Below are 25,998 nucleotides of genomic sequence, written 5' to 3' on the forward strand. Positions count from 1 at the left end.
ATCTATTGTGAAGTATGGAAGTGTTTTGATTTGAGTTGATATCTCATTTAAGAAGGAAGTACTTTAATATGAGTCGTAGTCTCATTAAATTATTGGCCAGGTTCTGAGCCATGTTACGAATTGAAAACTTGATAAGTAAAGGAAAGTGGATTGAAATGTGGATATATCTATCATGGAATTGGATTGTGTCGTACGTTGGTTTGTATGAGTTAAACATTTATCAAATGCTAACGTTTCAGTTATTGCTCATATTATGTTTAGCATATCTCTACAGGGCATTGACTCACCCTATATGGGACATCATTTTCAGGTACAGGTGATATGCCGCCTCCAAGGATGTAGCTTGGGAGGTTGTAGAAGCTGAAGGCTTCTTTTTTGTGATTATTTTGAGTATTACATGTAAATCAAGCCAAGGGCTTATTTTGTGTTTTGAGTTAGTACTCTCTTTTTGTAACCAAGTGTTGGCTTGGAAAGTTGTAAGCCCGTAGGGCATTTACTTTTGATATCAACATGTAATACTTTTGTAATGAATACTCTGATAAATAGAATTATGATTTATTCTCTTAAGTTTATGGATATCTTGAATGTATGATATATGGGTTTATTTTAAGGGCGTTATAAGATATGTCCTATTATTTGTGGATCCATGTTCTCAGTTTTTTCTTTGAATTGTAATCTGTTCACCAATAACATAGTTTATTTACTTGTACTTGCAAACAAGATTTTGAGAAAAATGGGTGAAGGTTAGTTTTTCCTTCAGCTTCTTTCATTCTCCCTTTATCTGTTCCTTTCCTTCTTTTTTATTTATTTATTATTTATTTTTGTTATTAATATGAGTCTTCTAGACATTGGTATTAATATGAAACACTCACTTTTTGGGTTCCATAAACTTTCAAACTGACATTCCATAATCCCATCATTGTTAATTCATTCGATGAATTAAATCCATAGGGTAATATAATTGTAGGGACTTTTGGGCAAGTCTTGGAATGTTTAGACAATGAGAACTTGGAACATCTAGCTATGATGGAGAGGTTGTTAGGGCCACTGCCACATCATATGATTATTAGTGCAGAGTAAGATCTGTTGTTTTTGTTTGTTTATTTCATACTATTTATCTGCTTCATCCCATGTATAAAGCTCTTATTTGTATTTTTTCAACCTTCGCGCTGAGAAATATTTCAAGAGGAGTGCACGCTTGGATTGGCTAGAAGGTGCAAGCTCCAAAGAAAGTACGAGGGCAGTTTGGAAATTACCCCGCCTACAGGAAATTGGTAGATTTGTTTATTCTGAACTGTTAATAGAATCGTATGCAGCGGGTACTAATTTAACATCATTTCCTTTGTTCTCACTAGCCATTTTTCTAAGTGTTTTGTTTCAAATATTCCATTATTATAGAATAGTATAGATAAATTAAAATTGTTGTATTAACAATTAATAATTAAAATTATGGTTTGTTATAAAAAAAAAAATGACATAGTTATAATATTTCACTATTTTAGAATAAAAATATATGTATTTTAAAAATTAGTCATATTGATTTTTGAAAGGGAAATAATTAAATAAATTTTAAAAACTTAATGAGTAAGAAATAATCATCATAAAAAATAAAATTTCTAAATGCTCTACCGTATAATAATAAAATTGGTTAAATTATTTATTGAAATATACTGTTGACATCAATAATAGCTATGACTAAATGATTTATTGGTAAAATGACCATTTATTATGAAGTAAAAAATTTCAAGGGACATGATATAATTTTTAAAATCACATGAAATAATTCATATTTTAAATAAATTTCGGATGTGTATTTATAATTTATCCATTTATTTAACTACCTAAAAAAAATAACTTAACATGTTTTATCTGTAACTTTTTTTTTTTTGGCTGTACATATAATTAACACATAAGGCATGTCATGGTATCAGAAAGGATTTGGCTTCTTTTTTTTTTTTAAAGTTGTTATTTCATTTGAGAGAGCGTTTGGATTTAGTAGGTCTATTTTAGAATCGATTCTGATGATTTGAACTGTTCATTTTTTAAAACTCTTTAATTAAAATATACATACAAAAAATTAAGATAATTGAATATCAATAGCTATATATTTAAAGCACATTTGTTCAAAAAAATAGACGACAAATATAATTTTAAAAACAATTATCTATTTTTTATAATATAAATTTAATTCAAATATATTACAATTAATATCTAATCATCTTAATTTTTTATATAAATATTTTACCTAATAAGTCGTAAAATAAGAATGGAAATTAGATTCAAATTATGGAAATTAGATTCAAATTGGTAAAATGACTCCACGGATCACTCCTCCCTCTATATTGTACCAAACCAAGCATGTATAGTTTCGTTGCCTTTTGCCGCCTTTCCACACAGTCTCAGTCTCTCTCACTCTCTCTCTCTCTCTTTCCCTCTCAAACATGGCCAAGTCACAGAATTCCAAGTGCAAGTGTTTCTCCGGCATCCTTCGCAGCCTCCTCTGCATCGGTAACCTCGCAACCCAACCATCCGACCACACCACCGATATCCCTACCACCACCACCACCACCTTCGAAAACCCAAAAAAGAATTTCAAAACCCAAGTCAAGACCCCAGGAGTAGTCGCAAGACTCATGGGTCTAGATTTGCACCCAGACCCCAGGAAGGTTTTTAGGAGAAAGGAAGATCAGAAGGAAAAAAGTGGAGTTTCTGTGTTTTAATTTGTTTCTGTGTTTCTGTGTTTACATATCTAAGTGTGGTTTCTGTGTTTACATAGCTAAGTGTATGTTTCTAACAGTGCACGTTGATGGACGACCACCGAACGTTATTGCCAAATTGATGGGTCTTGATGGGCTGCCTCCTCAGCAGCCTCTTCATAGACAACATAAAGGGTTCTCGAAAACTTATCGACAATGGACTGCATCAGTGTCATCGCAAAGGGATGGAAAACCATATGAACACCGATCAAATAGGAAAGACTCAACGGCGCAGCAAGAATGTAAGGATGAGCATGACGTTTTGGAAACATCAAAGGTTGAGAGGAGTAGTTACCCAGCAAAAAGGACTATAAACTCAAAGCTGTCTGAGGCAGAGATGGCGTTCATTCAACAGAAGTTCGTGGCTGACCATGTTTGGCTTCTTGCTCAACTAATTTTTTTAGTTGTATGATATTTGGACTGCCCAGTTTTGTTGACTTATGAGCAGTTTTCATGGATTAAATTGCCTGTTTGATTTTTATAGCGATCCCGGGTTTACCCTTGTTGTACAGTGATCCGGACATGTGTCCGTGAATGTTGGTAGTTGTTTATTATCTTGTTTACATCCTTTTTACTTTGTATATTGAGTTATAGGATGTGTTGGGCAGGTTTGTTGCAGGTTGGTTGAGTTTGGGAGCCTAGTGCTGCTGCCCAGATTTTTGGACCTTAGCTCGAGCGAGGAGTTGGTCGCTCGAGCGGGAGTTGAGTTCGTGTCTGGTGGGTCGAGCCAGAGTGGCTTCGCTCGAGCGAGCACTTGCACTTGGTTCTGGACCTGAGAGTTACATTTCTTGGCTCGAGTGAGCTTTCTTCGCTCGAGCGGTCTGGTTGTTCTTCGCTCGAGCGAGAAGGCTGTCGCTCGAGCGTGCTTCTGGTTGCAGACCTGAGGGTTTGTGTTGTTGGCTCGAGCGAGCGTTCCTTCGCTCGAGCGCACTTTTGAGTTTTTGGCTCGAGCGAGGACTTCTTGGCTCGAGCGAGAGTTTTCTGTGTCTGGTCGCTCGAGCGACAAAGGCTTCGCTCGAGCGAGCGTGTTTTATATCAGCGGACAGTAGCGTTTTTAAACATCACTTTTTCACTTTCTTTTTCTTTCAAACCCTAGATCCGAGACTCCTCTCTCTAAACTTACATTCTCTCTAAGAATTGATCTCCCTAGAGTGTGAATCTAGCCTAGGGCCTTTGTTAAAAAGATAGAGGGCGTTGAGAGCTTCGTTTTAATCTGAAAAAGTTTGGATTTGGAGCACGTTGATCTTCGAGTCTTCATCTCCTTTATGGCTCAAACTTCGAGGTAGGGATATCCTACTCCTCTCTATGGATTTTGTCTTTAAATTTTAGTATTTTGAGATGTTGGGGTTGGTTTGGTAATTTTGTGAAAGTTGGGGTTTTATTCATAATAAACCTAGATGCATGTTTGGCATAGAAAAATGGAATAAATGTTGAATCATTGATAAAAATGGGACCTAAGGGTTGAAATGTTAATTATGGAAAATGACCTAATTACATTGTTTGATTAATTGGGATAATTAATTGTGAGAAATGAGGAAAAGATATGTTGATTGAATATCCATTTGTGCATTTATTTTCTGTTTAGAAATAATTGCTTTGGGCTATCGGTGGAGGATAGTCGTGATTGTTGTAGACAATGCATGATGATTAGGCAAACGGAAACTAATCAATGGAATATGTCATGGAATTTGACGGTTGATAGAATACATTAACTATATGTATTGAGTGATTGTATATAGAACCTATGTGTTTGTATACGTTATGTGTAGAGGAGGAGATGGGTGATGTACTCCGCGGTTTAGGGGAAGATAGGGGATGTACCTCTAAACCGGATAGTGTTGGGAGAAGATAGGGGATGAACTCCGTAGATATAGCTCATATGCTTATTTAGAAAAGTGAAGATAGAGCTTATATGCTTATCTTTGTGAAGTGTGGATATAGCTTGTATGATTATCTGTGAATATGGGATATTGTTGTTATACATATCTGTTGAGAATGTGGATACAGCTTATATGCTTATCTGTGAATGTGGGATATAGTTTTATACATATCTGTTGAAATAATGATAGAGCTAACATGCTTATCTGTGGAAAAAGGGAAAATGAAAGGTAACTTGGACTCATAAGTCGTATGACATAAATATGTGATTTATGTGAACGTATCAGTGTTGGCCATCTATCAATTGCTAATCTTTTAGTCATTGTTCATGGTTGGTTTAGTGTATTTCTACTGGGCTGTGGCTCACCCTATATGGGAATATCATATTCAGGTGCAGGTAGCATGCCACCTCCAAGGACATAGCTTGGGAGGCTAGAAGTGGACATACTTTTGTCGTTTTCTTTTTGATGTATTACATGTAATTTCAAGCCAAGGGCTTAATGTGTAATGAGTTAGTACTCTTTTGTTATAACCAAGTGTTAACTTGGAAAGCTGTAAGCCCATAGGGCATTTGATTTTGTTGTTAACATGTAATACTTTTGTAATGAAACTCTGATGAATAAAGAAATGTGGTTATTTCATATGTCAACGAATGTCTTATTCGATGGGTTTAGTGTTATTATTTTGAGGGCGTTACAACTTGGTATCAGAGCGTACCGGGTTCGAATACTTTGGGTACGTGGGAAGTGATTAGTATCACAATGGGTTTGTCTCGCTTGATAGAGACTTAGATGTAGTGTCTTATGCTATGTGCTTGATTGATAACATGCTTATGTGACTATGTGGGTATGGGATTTAATTTCTAGGATGTTGATTGGATCCTTGGGTTTCTGGGAGTCTTGTTGGAAAAGCACTTGATCAATGCTATTTCTGACCGGAACTCTAGTAACGCCTCGGGACTATCATTATCCGGAAATGAAATTCGTAAGTGTTTATGTGTTTATGTGCTTACGTGGAGTGAATTACAGTTGTCCATGCACTAGAACGTGGGTGTTTAGTTTCGGCACATTTGTGAATGTGCTAATGTTCTGTGTTACCTTTATTAGGATGTCAGGACGAGGAAGAGGTGCTAGGCGTGGTAGACCTGCGAGGCAGGAAGTACCGTTACAGGGTGAGATTCCAGCAGTACAGGAGGGAGTTGGCCAGGCCAATGTGGCCGAGCCAGCAGGTCAGCAGGCTATGGGTGCCTTGGCCAGAGAGATAGCAGGAGCTTTGGGTGTTCTTAGAGCTGGGAATCAGGCAACTGAGGCAGGGCCTTCTTTCTTGAAGAGGGATTTTTTCCGGTCTAATCCGGATGAGTTTATCGGGGATCCGAAGGAGCCACTGAAGGCTGATGAGTGGCTAGAGCAAATGAGTAAGACGTTCGAGATGCTTGGCATCGAGGACGGAGCACTGAAAGTGACCTTGGCATCCTTCCAACTGAAGGGAGATGCGGGTCAATGGTGGAAGTACGAGAAGGCTCGTGTTGGTGGTACTTGGGAGGCGTTTGTGAATGCTTTTCAGGAGAGGTTTTTGTCTGCAGCAGCTAGGGAGAAGCTGAGGGATCAGTTCAGCCGGCTTAAACAGCAGGGCTTGTCAATGGCCGAGTTTGAGGCTACTTTTACCAGTCTGTCCAGGTTTGCACCGGAACTGGTGGTGTCTGAGGAACGCCGTTGTTATGAGTTTGAGCGGAAGTTGAGGCGGGGCCTCAAGTTGAGAGTTGATGGGTCTTATATCCGAGAGTATAGGCACCTGGTAGATGCTGCTGCTCATATGGAAATTATGATGCAGGAAGAGGAGGAAGAGCAGAAAGGCTCCAAGAGGAGTCAGGATGGTCAGAGTGATGGCAGGAGGCAGAGGGGTTATAACCCTCAGCAGTTTCAGGGATCAGTTTCTAGATCGACCTTTCCAGTGCCAAGTGCAGGCTCGGGGAGAGGCAATCAGGGGGAGTTTACTTGTTACAAGTGTGGCCAGCTGGGTCACAAGGTTTCAGTTTGCCCGCAGAAGGGTGGGGGTCAGAGAGCTGCTTCTTCTTCAGCTAGACCGCAGAGTCAGAGTTTGGGCAGGGGGCAACCCTTGTCTTATTATCAGTGTGGACAGCCTGGGCACCTAAAGAGGTTTTGCCCGCAGTTGAGTGCCACTTCGGGAGCGTCTGGTTCTAGGCAGACGCAGGGTTTTCAGCCAGCTCAGTCTGTGCAGGCCTCGAGGGCCAATCCGAGAGCTTCGTCATCCCAGTCTGTGCAACAGTCTTTTGCTCTGAGAGGTGAGCAGGTAGACCAGGGGCCTACGGGGCGCGTGTATGCTGTTACCGCGCAGGATTTAGTACCAGCTCCATCGGTAGTGAGAGGTACTTTTCTGTTTTGCAACTCGGTTGCTAGTGTGTTGATAGACACGGGTGCATCTCATTCTTTTATATCTGCTGCATTTGCATCTGTTTTGGAATTGGAGTTAGCACAGTTAGCATCTCCTATTTGTGTAGTATCGCCTTTGGGTGGTGAGTTGATCTTGAAACAGGGTGTTAGAGGTTGTGATATAGAGGTCGCCGACTATAGGCTTCCTTTTCCGTTTGTTGTCATGCCCATGAAGGGTTTTGATGTTATTTTGGGTATGGACTGGCTATCGTCATACCGGGCTGTTATCGATTGCTACCGCCAGAGGGTCACGTTATGTACCTTGAGCGGGGAGTGGTTCCATTTCTTGGGAGACCGGGTTGGTAGTGTTTTGCCACCGGGGTATGATTCGCGAAGGCGAAGTGAACTTAGTGGTCTACTTGCTAGCTTTGAGAGTGGTGAGTGTGTTGAGACCCAGATTGTCTTGCCGAGGGTGGTTTGTGAGTATTCGGATGTCTTTCCCGAAGATCTTGTTAGTTTGCCACCTCACCGAGAGATAGAGTTCTCTATTGATTTAGTGCCTGGCACGGCGCCGATTTCTATGGCACCTTACCGTTTTGCTCCAGCAGAGTTGGTTGAGTTGAAAGTTCAGCTCCAGGAATTGCTCGATAAGGGTTTTGTTCGCCCTAGTGTTTCGCCGTGGGGAGCACCGGCCCTCTTTGTTAAAAAGAAAGATGGTGCCTTGAGATTGTGTATAGACTACCGGAAGTTGAATCAGGCTATGGTTAAGAATAAGTACCCTATGCCCCGTATAGATGACCTGTTTGACCAGTTGAAGGGTTCCCGTTGTTTCTCTGAGATAGACTTGAGATCGGGTTACCATCAGTTGAGGGTCAGGAAGGAGGATATTCCTAAGACGGCATTCCGTACGCGGTATGGCCATTATGAGTTTCTGGTGATGCCATTTGGGCTTACCAATGCACCGGCAGTCTTTATGGACTTGATGAACCGGATCTTCCGGGAATTCTTGGATCGATTTGTAGTCGTTTTTGTGGACGACATCCTTATCTATTCGCCTTCTGAGGAGGAGCACGAGGAACACTTGAGAGTGGTGCTTGAGTTGCTTAGAGCCCATAGGCTGTATGCCAAGTTTGGGAAGTGTGAGTTCTGGCTGAGGGAAGTCAAATTCTTAGGCCACGTAGTATCCGCGGAAGGGGTGTCTGTTGATACATCCAAGGTTGAGGCAGTGCAGGATTGGGCACAGCCTAAGAGTGTGTTTGAGATCCGCAGTTTTCTGGGATTAGCTGGGTATTACCGTCGGTTTGTGAAAGATTTCTCCAGGTTAGCGTCACTGTTGACTAGACTGACTCGGAAGGGAGTCAAGTTTGTGTGGAGTGAGACTTGTGAAAAGTCGTTCCAAGAACTGAAAGTTAGATTGACCACCGCTCCGGTGTTGATTATTCCGGAGAGAGGGTTGGGTTATGCGGCTTATTGTGATGCCTCACGAGAGGGTTTGGGTTGTGTGTTGATGCAAGAGGGGAAAGTGGTAGCGTATGGCTCACGTCAGTTGAAAATACACGAGAAGAATTACCCTACACACGACCTAGAGTTAGCGGCTGTGATCTTTGCCTTGAAAATCTGGAGGCACTATCTGTATGGTGAGAAGTTCGAGGTGTTCTCGGACCACAAGAGTTTGAAGTATCTGTTTACACAGAGAGATTTGAATTTGAGGCAGAGGAGGTGGATGGAGTTCATCGAGGATTATGATTTTGAGTTACACTATCACCCGGGAAAGGCCAATGTTGTGGCTGATGCCCTTAGTAGGAAATCCATTAATGATGTAGCTTGTATAGCCATCCGGGAGTGGGAGATGTTGGGTGCACTTGGCGAGTTTGATTTGCTACTGGGCGAATCTGTTGAGGCTGCGGTCTTGTTTTCTGTTGTTGCGCAGCCTACACTTGTGACTAGAGTGTTAGAGGCACAGAGAGGTGACCTTGAGGTAGAATCCCTCCGAGAGAGGATCTCCAGTGGGAAAGTTGAGAGGGGTTTGATGGTGTATCCCGACCTGAGTGTGAGATACCGAGACCGTTTGTTTGTACCGGAGTCTTGCCGAGAGGAGGTACTCCGAGAGTTTCACTATTCGCGCCTTGCGGTGCATCCGGGAGGTACTAAGATGTATCAGGATTTGGGTCGCCAGTTTTGGTGGCGGGGTATGAAGAGAGATGTGGCTGTTTTCGTATCGAAGTGCCTTACTTGCCAGCAAGTGAAGGCCGAGCATCAGAGGCCAGCGGGTTTGTTGCAACCCTTGCCTATTGTCGGTGGAAGTGGGAGCATGTCACTATGGACTTCGTTGTAGGTCTTCCGAGGACTCAACGGGGTAGTGATGCTATTTGGGTGGTTGTAGACCGGTTGACTAAGTCGGCGCACTTTATTCCTATGCGCCTGAGAGATTCGGTAGATCATCTTGCCAACTTGTATATTCGGGACGTAGTGAGATTGCACGGGGTCCCAGTGACGATCGTCTTAGATAGAGATCCTCGTTTTACTGCTAGGTTGTGGCAGAGTTTGCAGAGTGCCTTGGGCACTAAGTTGACCTTTAGTACGGCCTATCATCCTCAGACTGACGGGCAGTCCGAGCGTACTATTCAGATCCTCGAGGATATGCTTCGGGGTTGTGTCCTGGACTTCAGTGGGACGTGGGAGAGGCACTTACCCTTTGTAGAGTTTGCCTACAACAACAGTTTTCAGTCTAGCATCGGTATGGCACCGTTTGAGGCCTTGTATGGCCGACCGTGTAGGTCTCCGGTTTGTTGGGCCGAGGTGGGTGATGCACCTTTGTTGGGTCCGGAGTTGGTTAGGGAGACGACGGAGAAGGTTGAACTTATCCGTAGGAGGCTTGTTACAGCCCAGAGTCGACAAAAGAGTTATGCCGACCGTAGGAGGAGACCTTTTGCGTTTGAGGTAGGTGATCATGTCTTTCTGAAGATATCACCTAGGCGAGGCTTGATGAGGTTTGGGAAGAGTGGGAAGTTATCCCCTCGGTTTATTGGTCCTTTTGAGATCCTTGAGAGGATTGGCGAGGTTGCTTATCGGTTAGCCTTACCGCCGCAGTTGTCTGGAGTGCATGACGTGTTTCATGTGAGTATGCTTCGAAAGTATGAGCCAGATCCATCACATGTGTTGGATTGGACCGATTTAGAGGTAGTTGAGGATGCCTCGTATGAGGAGAGACCGGTTCGGGTCTTGGATAGGCGGGATCAGGTCCTGCGTGGCAAGACCATTCTTTTGGTGAAAGTCTTGTGGAAACATCACGGAGTGGAGGAAGCCACTTGGGAACGTGAGTTGGAAGTCCGCGAGAAATATCCGGACTTGTTTGTTGATATGTAATCTTGTATTTAAATTTTGAACTGTTGTTGAACTTAAGAGCTTTTCTATATGTCTTGAGTTGTGAAACATTGAAAAAGTTTTGGTTTATTGGAAGTATGTTTTGGGACTTGCCTTATATGGAAGTTGAATGTAACATTATATATGTTGAATATATTGTTGAAATTGGAAAGATAATGCATAATGTTGATGCATGTTAAAAGTACATATGTTGTTTACATATTGTGAGATGCCTCTTGTTTAAGGGATGGGATGACCGGTAATGGGTCGAATTGTTGAATGTTAAAATGTAACATTGTTTAAAATGGAGAAAAACTTGTTTTTGAAAACTTGTGCTTAATTTCGGGGACGAAATTCTTTAAGGAGGGAGGTTATAGCGATCCCGGGTTTACCCTTGTTGTACAGTGATCCGGACATGTGTCCGTGGATGTTGGTAGTTGTTTATTATCTTGTTTACATCCTTTTTACTTTGTATATTGAGTTATAGGATGTGTTGGGTAGGTTTGTTGCAGGTTGGTTGAGTTTGGGAGCCTAGTGCTGCTGCCCAGATTTTTGGACCTTCGCTCGAGCGAGGAGTTGGTCGCTCGAGCGAGAGTTGAGTTCGTGTCTGGTGGGTCGAGCCAGAGTGGCTTCGCTCGAGCGAGCGCTTGCACCTGGTTCTGGACCTGAGAGTTGCATTTCTTGGCTCGAGCGAGCTTTCTTCGCTCGAGCGGTCTGGTTATTCTTCGCTCGAGCGAGAAGTCTGTCGCTCGAGCGTGCTTCTGGTTGCAGACCTGAGGGTTTGTGTTGTTGGCTTGAGCGAGCGTTCCTTCGCTCGAGTGCACTTTTGAGTTTTTGGCTCGAGTGCACTTTTGAGTTTTTGGCTCGAGCGAGGACTTCTTGGCTCGAGCGAGAGTTTTCTGTGTCTGGTCACCCTAGCGACAAAGGCTTCGCTCGAGCGAGCGTGTTTTATATCAGCGGACAGTAGCGTTTTTGAACATCACTTTTTCACTTTCTTTTTCTTTCAAACCCTAGATCTGAGACTCTCTCTCTCTAAACTTACATTCTCTCTAAGAATTGATCTCCCTAGAGTGTGAATCTAGCCTAGGGCCTTTGTTAAAAAGATAGAGGGCGTTGAGAGCTTCGTTTTAATCTGAAAAAGTTTGGATTTGGAGCACGTTGATCTTCGAGTCTTCATCTCCTTTTTGGCTCAAACTTCGAGGTAGGGATATCCTACTCCTCTCTATGGATTTTGTCTTTAAATTTTAGTATGTTGAGATGTTGGGGTTGGTTTGGTAATTTTGTGAAAGTTGGGGTTTTATTCATAATAAACCTAGATGCATGTTTGGCATAGAAAAATGGAATAAATGTTGAATCATTGATAAAAATGGGACCTAAGGGTTGAAATGTTAATTATGGAAAATGACCTAATTACATTGTTTGATTAATTGGGATAATTAATTGTGAGAAATAAGGAAAAGATATGTTGATTGAATATCCATTTGTGCATTTATTTTCTGTTTAGAAATAATTGCTTTGGGCTATCGGTGGAGGATAGTCGTGATTGTTGTAGACAATGCATGATGATTAGGCAAACGGAAACTAATCAATGGAATATGTCATGGAATTTGACGGTTGATAGAATACATTAACTATATGTATTGAGTGATTGTATATAGAACCTATGTGTTTGTATACGTTATGTGTAGAGGAGGAGATGGGGGATGTACTCCGCGGTTTAGGGGAAGATAGGGGATGTACCTCTAAACCGGATAGTGTTGGGAGAAGATAGGGGATGAACTCTGTAGATACAGCTCATATGCTTATCTAGAAAAGTGAAGATAGAGCTTATATGCTTATCTTTGTGAAGTGTGGATACAGCTTGTATGCTTATCTGTGAATATGGGATATTGTTGTTATACATATCTGTTGAGAATGTGGATACTGCTTATATGCTTATCTGTGAATGTGGGATATAGTTTTATACATATCTGTTGAAATAATGATAGAGCTAACATGCTTATCTGTGGAAAAAGGGAAAATGAAAGGTAACTTGGACTCATAAGTCGTATGACATAAATATGTGATTTATGTGAACGTATCAGTGTTGGCCATCTATCAATTGCTAATATTTTAGTCATTGTTCATGGTTGGTTTAGTGTATTTCTACTGGGCTGTGGCTCACCCTATATGGGAATATCATATTCAGGTGCAGGTAGCATGCCACCTCCAAGGACATAGCTTGGGAGGCTAGAAGTGGACATACTTTTGTCGTTTTCTTTTTGATGTATTACATGTAATTTCAAGCCAAGGGCTTAATGTGTAATGAGTTAGTACTCTTTTGTTGTAACCAAGTGTTAACTTGGAAAGCTGTAAGCCCATAGGGCATTTGCTTTTGTTGTTAACATGTAATACTTTTGTAATGAAACTCTGATGAATAAAGAAATGTGGTTATTTCATATGTCAACGAATGTCTTATTCGATGGGTTTAGTGTTATTATTTTGAGGGCGTTACAATTTTTGTTTTTTGTGTTTTTTTTCTGTTGAAAAAGGTGGTTTTTCTTTCAAAACGATGCTACAGGTTTATCCCAACAGTATTCGGGACCAATGTAAACTGGCGGGTCTAGTCTACTTTTAAAAGATTCAAAAGGACACATCATGTAATTAAGAAGTGGTTTCCAAAATGCTCTCAAACATTTTTCCTGAAAGTTGTGAAAATTTTGAAGACTCATGTTTTTTTTTTTTTTTTGGGTGTGTGTGTTCATAATACTATTCCTAACTGGAAACCACAAAATAGAGAACAGAAAATAGTGTTATGGTGCTTCCTAGAAAATGGTCCTCTAACTCATTTCTTAAAAAAGTTTCTGAAAATAACAAACTTATTGATTTTCGGTTTAGATATGTCCTATTATTTCTGAATCCATGTTCTCAGTTTTTTCTTTGATTTGTAATCTGTTCACCAATAACATATTTTTTTACTTGTACTTGCAAACAGTATTCTGAGTAAAATGGGTGAAGGTTAATTTTTCCTTCAGCTTCTTTCTTTCTCCCTTTATCAGTTCCTTTCCTTCTTCTTTTTTATTTATTATTTATTTTTGTTATTAATATGAGTCTCCTAGACATTGGTATTAATATGAAACACTCACTTTTTTGGTTCTATAAACTTTCAAATTGACATTCCATAATCCCATCATTGTTAATTCACTCGATGAATTAAATCCATAGGGTAATATAATTGCAGGGACTTTTGGGCAAGTCTTGGAATGTTTATACAATGAGAATTTGGAACATCCAGCTATGATGGAGAGGTTGTTAGGGCCACTGCCACAACATATGATTATTAGTATAGAGTAAGATCTGTTTTTTTTGTTTGTTTATTTCATACTATTTATCTGTTTCATCCCATTTATAAAGCTCTTATTTTTATTTTTTCAGCCTTCGTGCTGAGAAATATTTCAAGAGGAGTGCACACTTGGATTGGCTAGAGGGTGCAAGCTCCAAAGAAAGTACGAGGGCAATTTGGAAATTACCCCGCCAACAGGTAATTGGTAGATTTGTTTATTCTGAACATTTAATAGAATCATTTCCTTTGTTCTCACTAGCCATTTTTCTAAGTGTTTTGTTTCAAATATTCCTTTATTATAACATATAGTATAGATAAATTAAAATTGTTGTACTAACAATTAATAATTAAAATTATGCTTTGTTATAAAAAAAAATGACATAGTTATAATATTTCCGTATTTTAGAATAAAAATATATGAATTTTAAAAATTTGTCATATTGATTTTTGAAAGGGAAATAATTAAATAAATTTTAAAAACTTAATGAGTAAGAAATAATCATCGTAAAAAATAAAATTTCTAAATGCTCTACCATATAATAATAAAATTGGTTGAATTATTTACTGAAATATACTGTTGACATCAATAATAGCTGTGACTAAATGATTTATTGGTAAAATGACCATTTATTATGAAGTAAAAAACTTCAAGGGACATGATATAATTTTTAAAATCACATGAAATAATTCATATTTTAAATAAATTTCGGATGTGTATTTATAATTTATCCATTTATTTAACTACCTAAAAAAAATAACTCAACATGTTTTATCTGCAACTTTTTTTTTTTTTTTTTTTTTTTTTGGGTATACATATAATTAACACATAAGCCATGTCATGGTATAAGAAAGGATTTGGCTTCTTTTTTTTTTTTAAGTTGTTATTTAATTTGAGAGAGCGTTTGGATTTAGTTGGTCTATTTTAGAATCGATTCCGATGATTTCAACTGTTCATTTTTTAAAACTCTTTAATTATAATATTCATACAAAAAATTAAGATAATTGAATATCAGTAGCTATATATTTAAAGCACATTTGTTTCAAAAAAAATAGATGACAAATATAATTTTAAAAATAATTATCTATTTTTTATAATAAAAATTTAATTTTAATATGTTACAATAAATATCTAGTCATCTTAATTTTTTATATAAACATTTTACCTAATAAGTCGTAAAATAAGAACGGAAATTAGATTCAAATTATGGAAATTAGATTCAAATTGGTAAAATGACTCCACGGAGCACTCCTCCCTCTATATTGTACCAAACCAATCCTATACAGTTTGGTTGCCTTTTGCCGCCTTTTCACACAGTCTCTCTCTCTCTCTTTCTCACTCTCTGTCTCTGTGTGTCTCTCTCTCTCCCTCTCAAACATGTCCAAGTCACAGAATTCCAAGTTCAAGTGTTTCTCCGGCATCCTCTGCTGCCTCCTATGCATCGACAGCCTCCTAACCCAACCATTCGACGCCACCACCGACATCCCTACCACCACCACCACCTTCGAAAACCCAAAAAAGAATTTCGAAACCCAAGTTAGGACCCCAGGAGTAGTCGCAAGACTCATGGGTCTAGACTCACTCCCAGACCCCAGGAAGGTTTTTAGGAGAAAGGAAGATTAGAAGGACAAAAGTGGAGTTTCTGTGTTTTAATTTGTTTTTGTGTGTCTGTGTTTACATATCTAAGTGTAGTTTCTGTGTTTACATAGCTAACTGTATGTTTGTAACAGTGCACGTTGATGGACGACCACCGAACGTCATTGCCAAATTGATGGGTCTTGATGGGTTGCGTCCTCAGCAGCCTCTTCATAGACAACATAAAGGGTTCTCGAAAACTTATCAACAATGGATTGCATCAGTATCATTACAAAGGGATGGAAAACCATATGAACACCGATCAAATAGGAAAGACTCAATGGTGTAGCAAGAATGTAAGGATGAGTATGAAGTTTTTGAAACATCAAAGGTTGAGAGGAGTAGTTACCCAACAAAAAGGACTATCAACTCAAAGCTGTCTGAGGCAGAGATGGCGCTCATTCAGTAGAAGTTCATGGCTAACCATGGTTGGCTTCTTGCTCAACTAATTTTTTTTGTTGTATGATATTTGGACTGCCAGTTCTATTGACTTCGGAGAAGTTTTCATAGATTAAATTGTCTGTCTGATTTTTATTTTCTGTGTTTTTTTCAATCGAAAAAGGTGGTTTTTCTTTCAAAACGATGCTACAGGCTTATCCCAACTGTGTTTGGGCCCAATGAAAACTGGCTGGTGCAGTCTGCTTTTAAAAGATTCAATAGGACACATCATGTAATTAAGAAGTGGTTTCCAAAATGCTCTCAAACATTTTTTCTGAAAGTTGAGAAAATTTTGAGGGCTCATGTTTTTTTTTTTTTTTTTGGTGGGTGTGTTCATAATACTATTCCTAACTAGAAACCACAAAATATAGAACAGGAAATAGTGTTATGGTGCTTTCTAGAAAATGGTTCTCTAACTCATTTCTAAAAACAGTTTTTGAAAATAACAAACTAATTGATTTTCGGTTTAGATATGTCCTATTATTTGTGGATCCATGTTCCAAGTTTTTTCTTTGATTTGTAATATGTTCACCAATAACTAACTTTATTTACTTGTTGCCACAACATATGATTATTAGTGCAGAGTAAGAATTGTTGTTTTTGTTTGTTTATTTCATACTATTTATGTGCTTCATCCCCTGTATAAAGCTCTTATTTGTATTTTTTCAGCCTTCGTGCTGAGAAATATTTCAAGAGGAGTGCACGCTTGGATTGGCTAGAGGGTGCAAGCTCCAAAGAAAGTACGAGGGTAGTTTGGAAATTACCTCGCCTACAGGTAATTGGTAGATTTGTTTATTCTGAACTGTTAATAGAATCGTATGCAGCGGGTACTAATTTAAGATCATTTCCTTTGTTCTCACTTGCCATTTTTCTAAGTGTTTTGTTTCAAATATTCCTTTATTATAACATATAGTATAGATAAATTAAAATTGTTGTATTAACAATTAATAATTAAAATTATGCTTTGTTATAAAAAAAAATGACATAGCTATAATATTTCACTATTTTAGAATAAAAATATATGAATTTTCAAAAAATTTCATATTGATTTTTGAAAGGGAATTAATTAAATAAATTTTAAAAACTTAATGAGTAAGAAATAATCATCGTAAAAAATAAAATTTCTAAATGCTCTACCGTATAATAATAAAATTGGTTGAATTATTTATTGAAATATACTGTTGACATCAATAATAGATGTGACTAAATGATTTATTGGTAAAATGACCATTTATTATGAAGTAAAAAACTTCAAGCGACATGATATAATTTTTAAAATCACATGAAATAATTCATATTTTAAATAAATTTCGGATGTGTATTTATAATTTATCCATTTATTTAACTACCTAAAAAAATTAAGTCAACATGTTTTATCTACAATATTTTTTTTTTTTTTTGGTGTACATATAATTAACACATAAGCCATGTCATGGTATCAGAAAGGATTTGGCTTCTCCTTTTTTTTTAAGTTGTTATTTAATTTAAGAGAGCGTTTGGATTTATTGGTCTATTTTAGAATCGATTCCGATAATTTGAACTGTTCATTTTTTAAAACTCTTTAATTAAAATATTCATATAAAAAAATACAGATAATTGAATATTAGTAGCTATATATTTCAAGCACATTTGTTTCAAAAAAATAGACGACAAATATAATTTTAAAAATAATTATCGATTTTTTATAATATAAATTCAATTTAAATATATTACAATTATTATCTAATCATCTTAATTTTTTATATAAATATTTTACCAAATAAGTCATAAAATAAGAACAGAAATTAGATTCAAATTATGGAAATTAGATTTAAATTGGTAAAATGACTCTACGGATCACTCCTCCCTCTATATTTTACCAAACCAAGCCTATATAGTTTCGTTGCCTTTTGCCGCCTTTCCACACAGTCTCTCTCTCTCTCTCTCAAACATGGCCAAGTCACAGAATTCCAAGTTCAAGTGTTTCTCCGGCATCCTCCGCTGCATCGGCATCCTCCCAACCCAACCATCCGACCCCACCACCGACATCCCTACCGCCACCACCACCTTCGAAAACCCAAAAAAGAATTTCAAAACCCAAGTCAGGACCCCAGGAGTAGTCGCTAGACTCATGGGTCTAGATTTACTCCCAGACCCCAGCAAGGTTTTTAGGAGAAAGGAAGACCAGAAGGAAAAAAGTGGAGTTTCTGTGTTTCTATAGCGATCCCGGGTTTACCCTTGTTGTACAGTGATCCGGACATGTGTCTGTGGACGTTGGTAGTTGTTTATTATCTTGTTCGCATCCTTTTTACTTTGTATATTGAGTTATGGGATGTATTGGGCAGGTTTGTTTCAGGTTGGTTGTGTTTGGGAGCCTAGTGTTGCTGCCCAGATTTTTGGACCTTCGCTCGAGCGAGGAGTTTGTCGCTCGAGCGAGAGTTGAGTTTGTCTGGTGGGTCGAGCCAGAGTGGCTTCGCTCGAGCGAGCGATGGCGTCTGGTTCTGGACCTGAGAGTTGTGTTTCTTGGCTCGAGCGGGTTTTTCTTCGCTCGAGCGGTCTGGTTTGTTCTTCGCTCGAGCGAGAGGTCTGTCGCTCGAGCGTGCTTGTGGTTGCAGACCTGAGGGTTCGAGTTGTTGGCTCGAGCGAGCATTCTTTCGCTCGAGCGCACTTTTGAGTTTTTGGCTCGAGCAAGGACTTCTTGGCTCGAGCGAGAGTTTTCTGTGTCTGGTCGCTCGAGCGACTAAGGCTTCGCTCGAGCGACTAAGGCTTCGCTCGAGCGAGCGTGTTTTATATCAGCGGACAGTAGCGATTTTGAACTTCACTTTTTCACTTTCTTTTTGATCCAAACCCTAAATCCGAGACCCTCTCTCTCTAAACTTACACCCTCTCTAAGATTTGATCTCCCTAGGGTGTGAATCTAGCCTAGAGCCTTTGTTAAAAAGATAGAGGGCGTTGAGAGCTTTGATTTAATCTGAAAAAGTTTGGATTTGGAGCAAGTTGATCTTCGAGTCTTCATCTCCTTTGTGGCTCAAACTTCGAGGTAGGGATATCCTACTCCTCTCTATGAGTTTTGTCTTTAAATTTTGGTATTTTGAGATGTTGGGGTTGGTTTGGTAATTTTGTGAAAGTTTGGGGCTTTTGTGTAATTTTACAAAAGTTGGTGTTTTGTTCATAATAAACCTAGATGCATGTTTGGAATAGAGAAATGGAATAAATGTTAAATCATTGATGAAAATGGGACCTAAGGGTTGAAATGTTAATTATGGGAATTGACCTAATTACATTGTTTAATTAATTGGGATAATTAATTGAGAAGAATGAGGAAACGAAATGTTGATTGAATATCCATTGTGCATTTATTTTCTGTTTAGAAATAACTGCTTTGGGCTATCGGTGGAGGATAGTCGTGATTGTTGTAGACAATGCATGATGATTAGGCAAACTGAAACTAATCAATGGAATGTGTCATGGAATTGGACGGTTGATAGAATACATTAACTGTGTGTATTGTGTGATTGTATATAGAACCCATGTGTTTGTATACGTTATGTGTAGAGGAGGAGATGGGGGATGTACTCCGCGGTTTAGGGGAAGATAGGGGATGTACCTCTAAACCGGATAGTGTTGGGAGAAGATAGGGGATGAACTCCGTAGATACAGCTCATATGCTTGTCTAGAGAAGTGTAGATAGAGCTTATATGCTTATCTTTGTGAAGTGTGGATATAGCTTATATGCTTATCTGTGGATATTGTTGTTATACATATCTGTTGTAGAATGTGGATATAGCTTATTTGCTTATCTGAGAATGTGGATATTGTTGTTATACATATCTGTTGAATGTGGGTAGTGCTTACATGCCTATCTGTTGAAAAAGGGAAAATGAAAAGTAATTTGGACTTGTAAGTCGTATGACATAAATATGTGATTTATGTGAATGTATCAATGTTGACCATCTATCAATTGCTAATGTTTTAGTCAATGTTCATGGTTGATTTAGTATATTTCTACTGGGCTGTGGCTCACCTTATATGGGAATATCATTTTCAGGTGCAGGAAGCATGCCACCTCCAAGGACATAGCTTGGGAGGCTAGAGGCAGACAAAATGTTATCGTTTCTCTTTTGATGTATTACATGTAAATACAAGCCAAGGGCTTAATGTGTATGAGTTAGTACTCTTTTGTTGTAACCAAGTGTTAACTTGGAAAGCTGTAAGCCTGTAGGACATTTGCTTTTGTTGTTAACATGTAATACTTTTTGTAATGAAACCCTGCTAAATGAAAGAATATGGAACTTTTGAATATCAATGCCTGTCTTGTTTGTTGGGTTTAATGCTATTATTTTGAGGGCGTTACAGTTTCTGTGTTTTAATTTGTTTATGTGTTTACATATCTAAGTGTAGTTTCGGTGTTTGCATAGCTAAGTGTGTGTTTGTAACAGTGCACGTTGATGGACGACCACAGAACGTTATTGCCAAATTGATGGGTCATGATGGGCTGCGTCCTCAGCAGCCTCTTCATAGACAACAGAAAGGGTTCTCGGAAACTTATCAACAATGGACTGCATCAGTATCATCGTAAAAGGATGGAAAACCATATGAACACCGATCAAATAGAAAAGACTCAATGGCGCAGCAACAATGTAAGGATTAGCATGATGTTTTGGAAACATCAAAGGTTGAGTGGAGTAGTTACCCAGCAAAAAGGACTATAAACTCAAAGCTTTCTGAGGCAGAGATGGCGTTCATTCAACAGAAGTTCATGGCTGACCATGGTTGGCTTCTTGCTCAACTAATTTTGTTAGTTGTATGATATTTGGACTACCCAGTTCTGTTGACTTATGAGCAGTTTTCATGGATTAAATTGCCTGCCTGATTTTTATTTTCTGTGTTTTTTTCTGTTGAAGAAGGTGGTTTTTCTTTCAAAACAATGCTACAGGCTTATCCCAACTGTGTTCGGGCCCAATGTAAACTGGCTGGTGCAGTCTGCTTTTAAAAGATTCAAAAGGACAGATCATGTAATTAAGAAGTGGTTTCCAAAATGCTCTCAAACATTTTTTCTGAAAGTTGTGAAAATTTTGAGAACTCATGTTTTTTTTTTTTTTTTGGTGTGTGTGTTCATAATACTATTCCTAACTGGAAACCACAAAACATAGAACATAAAATAGTGTTATGGTGCTTTCTAGAAAATGGTTCTCTAACTCATTTCTGAAAACAGTTTTTGAAAATAACAAACTAATTGATTTTCCGTTTAGATATGTCCTATTATTTGTTTATCCATTTTCTCAATTTCTTTCTTTGATTTGTTATCTGTTCACCAATAACATATTTTATTTACTTGTACTTGCAAACAGTATTCTGAGTAAAATGAGTGAAGGTTAGTTTTTCCTTCAGCTTCTTTCTTTCTCAATTTATCTGTTCCTTTCCTTCTTTTTTTATTTATTATTTATTTCTGTTATTAATATGATTCTTCTAGACATTGGTATTAATACGAAACACTCACTTTTTGGGTTCCATAAACTTTCAAATTGACATTCCATAATCCAATCATTGTTAATTCATTCGATGAATTAAATCCATAGGGTAATATAATTGCAGGGACTTTTGGGTAAGTCTTGGAATGTTTAGACAATGAGAACTTGGAACATCTAGCTATGATGGAGAGGTTGTTAGGGCCACTGCCACAACATATGATTATTAGTGTAGAGTAAGATCTGTTGTTTTTGTTTGTTTATTTCATACTATTTATCTGCTTCATCCCATGTATAAAGCCCTTATTTGTATTTTTTCGGCCTTCGTGCTGAGAAATATTTCAAGAGGAGTGCACGCTTGGATTGGGTAGAGGGTGCAAGCTCCAAAGAAAGTACGAGGGCAGTTTGGAAATTACCCCGCCTACAGGAAATTGGTAGATTTGTTTATTCTAAACTGTTAATAGAATCGTATGCAGCGGGTACTAATTTAACATCATTTCCTTTGTTCTCCCTAGCCAATTTTCTAAGTGTTTTGTTACAAATATTCCCTTATTATAACATATAGTATAGATAAATTAAAATTGTTGTATTAACAATTAATAATTAAAATTATGCTTTGTTATAAAAAAAAATGACATAGTTATAATATTTTCGTATTTTAGAATAAAAATATATGAATTTTAAAAATTTGTCATATTGATTTTTGAAAGGGAAATAATTAAATAAATTTTAAAAACTTAGTGAGTACGAAATAATCATTGTAAAAAATAAAATTTCTAAATGCTATACCATATAATAATAAAATTGGTTGAATTATTTATTGTAATATACTGTTGACATCAATAATAGCTGTGACTAAATGGTTTATTGGTAAAATGACCATTTATTATGAAGTAAAAAACTTCAAGGGACATGATATAATTTTTAAAATCACATGACATAATTCATATTTTAAATAAATTTCGGATGTGTATTTATAATTTATCCATTTATTTAGCTACCTAAAAAAAATAACTCAACATGTTTTATCGATAACTTTTGTGTGTGTGTGTGTGTGTGTGCACATATAATTAACACATAAGCCATGTCATGGTATTAGAAAAGATTTGGCTTTTTTTCTTTTAAGTTGTTATTTAATTTGAGAGAGCATTTGGATTTAGTAGGTCTATTTTAGAATCGATTCTGATGATTTGAACTGTTCATTTTTTAAAAATCTTTAATTAAAATATTCATATAAAAAATTAAGATAATTGAATATCTCTAGCAGTATATTTAAAACATACTTGTTTCAAAAAAATAGACGACAAATATAATTTTAAAAATAATTATCTATTTTTTGATAATATAAATTTAATTTAAATATATTACAATTAATATCTAATCATCTTAATTTTTTATATAGACATTTTACCTAATAAGTCTTAAAATAAGAACGAAAATTTGATTCAAATTATGGAAATTTGATTCAAATTGGTAAAATGACTCCACGGATCACTCCTCCCTCAATATTGTACCGAACCAAGCCTTTGTAGTTTCGTTGCCTTTTGCCACCTTTCCACACAGTCTCTCTCTCTCTCTGTCTCTCTCTCCCCCTCTCAAACCTAGCCAAGTCACAGAATTCCAAGTTCAAGTGTTTCTCTGGCACCCTCCGCTGCCTCCTCTGCATCGGCAGCCTCCCAACCCAGCCATCCGACCCCACAACCGACATCCCTATAGCGATCCCGGGTTTTACTCCTTGTTGTACAGTGGTCCGAACCTGTTTCTGTGGACATTAGCAGTTGTTACTGTAATGCCCTCAAAATAATAACAAAAACCCATCAAATAAAACATTCATTAACATATGAAATAACCACCTTCTTCTACTCATCAGTGTTTCATTACAAAAGTATTACATGTTAACAACAAAAGCAAAATGCCCTACGGGCTTACAGCTTTCCAAGTTAACACTTGGTTACATCAAAAGAGTACTAACTCATACACGTTAAGCCCTTGGCTTGTATTTACATGTAATACATCAAAAAGTAAAACGACAACATTATGTCCGCCTCAAGCCTCCCAAGCTATGTCCTTGGAGGTGGCATGCTTCCTGCACCTGAAAATGATATTCCCATATAGGGTGAGCCACAGCCCAATAGAAATACACTAAACCAACCATGAACGATGACTAAAATATTAGCAATTGATAGATGGCCAACACTGATACAATCACATAAATCACACATTTATGTCAACCGACTAATGAGTCCAAGTCACTTTTCATTTTCCCTTTTTCAATAGATAAGCATGCTAGCTCTATCATCATTTCCACAGATATGTATAAAAACTATATCCCACATTCAGATAAGCATATAAGCTATATCCACATTCTACAACAGATATGTATAACAACAATATCCACAGATAAGCATATAAGCTATATCCACACTTCACAAAGATAAGCATATAAGCTCTATCTTCACTTCTCTAGACAAGCATATGAGCTGTATCTACGGAGTTCATCCCCTTTCTTCTCCCAACACTATCTGGTTTAGAGGTACATCCCCTATCTTCCCCTAAACCGCAGAGTACATCCCCGATCTTCTCCTCTACACATAACGTATACAAACACAATGGTTCTATATACAATCACCCAATACATACAGTTAATGTATTCTATCAACCGTCAAGTTCCATGACACACCTCTTTGATTAGTTTCAGTTTGCCTAATCAACATGCATTGTCTACAACAATCACGACTATCCTCCACCGATAGCCCAAAGCAGTTATTTCTAAACAGAAAATAAATGCACAATGGATATTCAATCAACATTTCATTTCCTCTTTCTTCTCAATTAATTATCCCAATTAATCAAGCAATGTAATTAGGCCATTTTCCATAATTACCATTTCAACCCTTAGGTCCCATTTTCATCAATGATTTAACATTCATTCCATTTCTCTATGCCAAACATGCATCTAGGTTTATTATGAATAAAACCCTAACTTTTGTAAAATTACACAAAAGCCCCCAAACTTTCACAAATTACCAAACCAACCCCAACATCTCAAAATACCAAAATTTAAAGACAAAATCCATAGAGAGGAGTAGGATATCCCTACCTCAAATTCGGAGTCCCAAAGGAGAAGATGACAAAACCCAACGTGCTCCAAAACCCGAGATTTTCAGATTAAAATGAAGCTCTCGACGATCAACAACTTTTTTGTAAAGGCCAAAGATGAACAAATCACTCCTACTAGATCAAAACCTAGAGAGAAGGTAGAGTCTAGAGTGAGAGGCTCAACAATGGTGATTTTGGAAAAGTAAGAGAGAGAAGAGAAAGCAAAAAGTGATTTGAAAAGTCACAAATTCGGGACTTTAACCCAGGTATCCGCTCGAGCGTAAAACACCCCGCTCGAGCGGCCACTCACAGACTTCCGCTCGAGCGGCTAACCTCCCGCTCGAGCGCAGAATGCACTCGCTCAGCACTTTTGCAGAACCAGACCTCCGCTCGAGCTTCCAACTCTACGCTCGAGCGTCACTCAGACAACCCCGCTCGAGCGGCCAATCCCACGCTCGAGCGTACAACGCTGCACAGGAAAATACTGGATGGGTGTAATCTCCGCTCGAGCGCCAGAAACCCCGCTCGAGCGTACAGGCCAAAATCTGGGCAACTAGTTTTGGTTTCTAAACTCAACCAACCTGAAACAAACCCACCCAACACATCCCATAACTCAAATATGAAGTAAAGAGGATGCAAACAAGATAATAAACCACAACTAACATCCACAGACACATGTCCGGATCACTATTCAACAAGGGTAAAACCCGGAATCGCTATAGTTACTATCTTGTTTACATCCTTTCGTACTTTGTTTTTGAGTTATAGGATGTGTTGGGCAGGTGTGTTACAGGATAGTTGTGTTTAGGAATAAATGGTTGCTGCCCAGGTTTTTGGTCTTTCACTCGAGCGAGGAGTTTGTCGCTCGAGCGAGCTCGTTGCCTTGGTCCTTCGCTCGAGCCAGGTTTTTTTCGCTCAAGCGAGAGTTGCGTTTTGTGTCTGGTGGCTCGAGCCAGGGTTTTTTCGCTCGAGCATGCGTCTGCGTCTCATTTGGACCTGAGAGCTGTGGTTTTTGGCTCGAGCGAGCTTTCCTTCGCTTGAGCGAGCGAGGTGTATGTTTTCGAGTTCCTCGCTCGAGCGAGCATTCTGTCGCTCGAGCGTGCTTCTGGGTTACAGACCTGAAGCTTCGAGTTTTTGGCTCGAGCGAGACTTTCTTCGCTCGAGCGAGCCTGTTTTATATCAGCAGACAGCAACGATTTTAAACATCACTTTTTCATTCCCTTCTCTTTTCAAACCCTAGATCCGAGACCATCTCTCTCTAAACTTGCTCTCTCTCTCTAAGATTTGATCTCTCTAGAGTTTGAATCTACCCTAGGGCCTTTGTTAAAAAGATAGAGGGTGTTGAGAGCTTTGTTTTAATCTGAAAAAGTTAGGATTTGGAGCACGTTGGATTTTGGTCTTCATCTCGGTTTGAGCTCAAACTTCGAGGTAGGGATATCCTACTCCTCTTTATGAGCTTTGTCTTTGAATTTTAGCATTTTGATATGTTGGGGGTTGTTGTGTAATTCTGAGAAAGTTTGGGGTCTTTATGTAATTTTCATAAAAGAGGGGTTTTAACTAAATTGAACCCATGTATATTTGTAGCATTGAAAATGGAAATTTTGTTATGAAATTGGTGGAAATGGGACCTTAGGGTCGGTGTTGAGAATTATGGGAAATTGCCCTAATTGGT

Source organism: Camellia sinensis, chromosome 10 (assembly GCF_055761805.1).
Source record: "Camellia sinensis isolate YWXY chromosome 10, ASM5576180v1, whole genome shotgun sequence".
Lineage (NCBI taxonomy): Eukaryota > Viridiplantae > Streptophyta > Magnoliopsida > Ericales > Theaceae > Camellia > Camellia sinensis.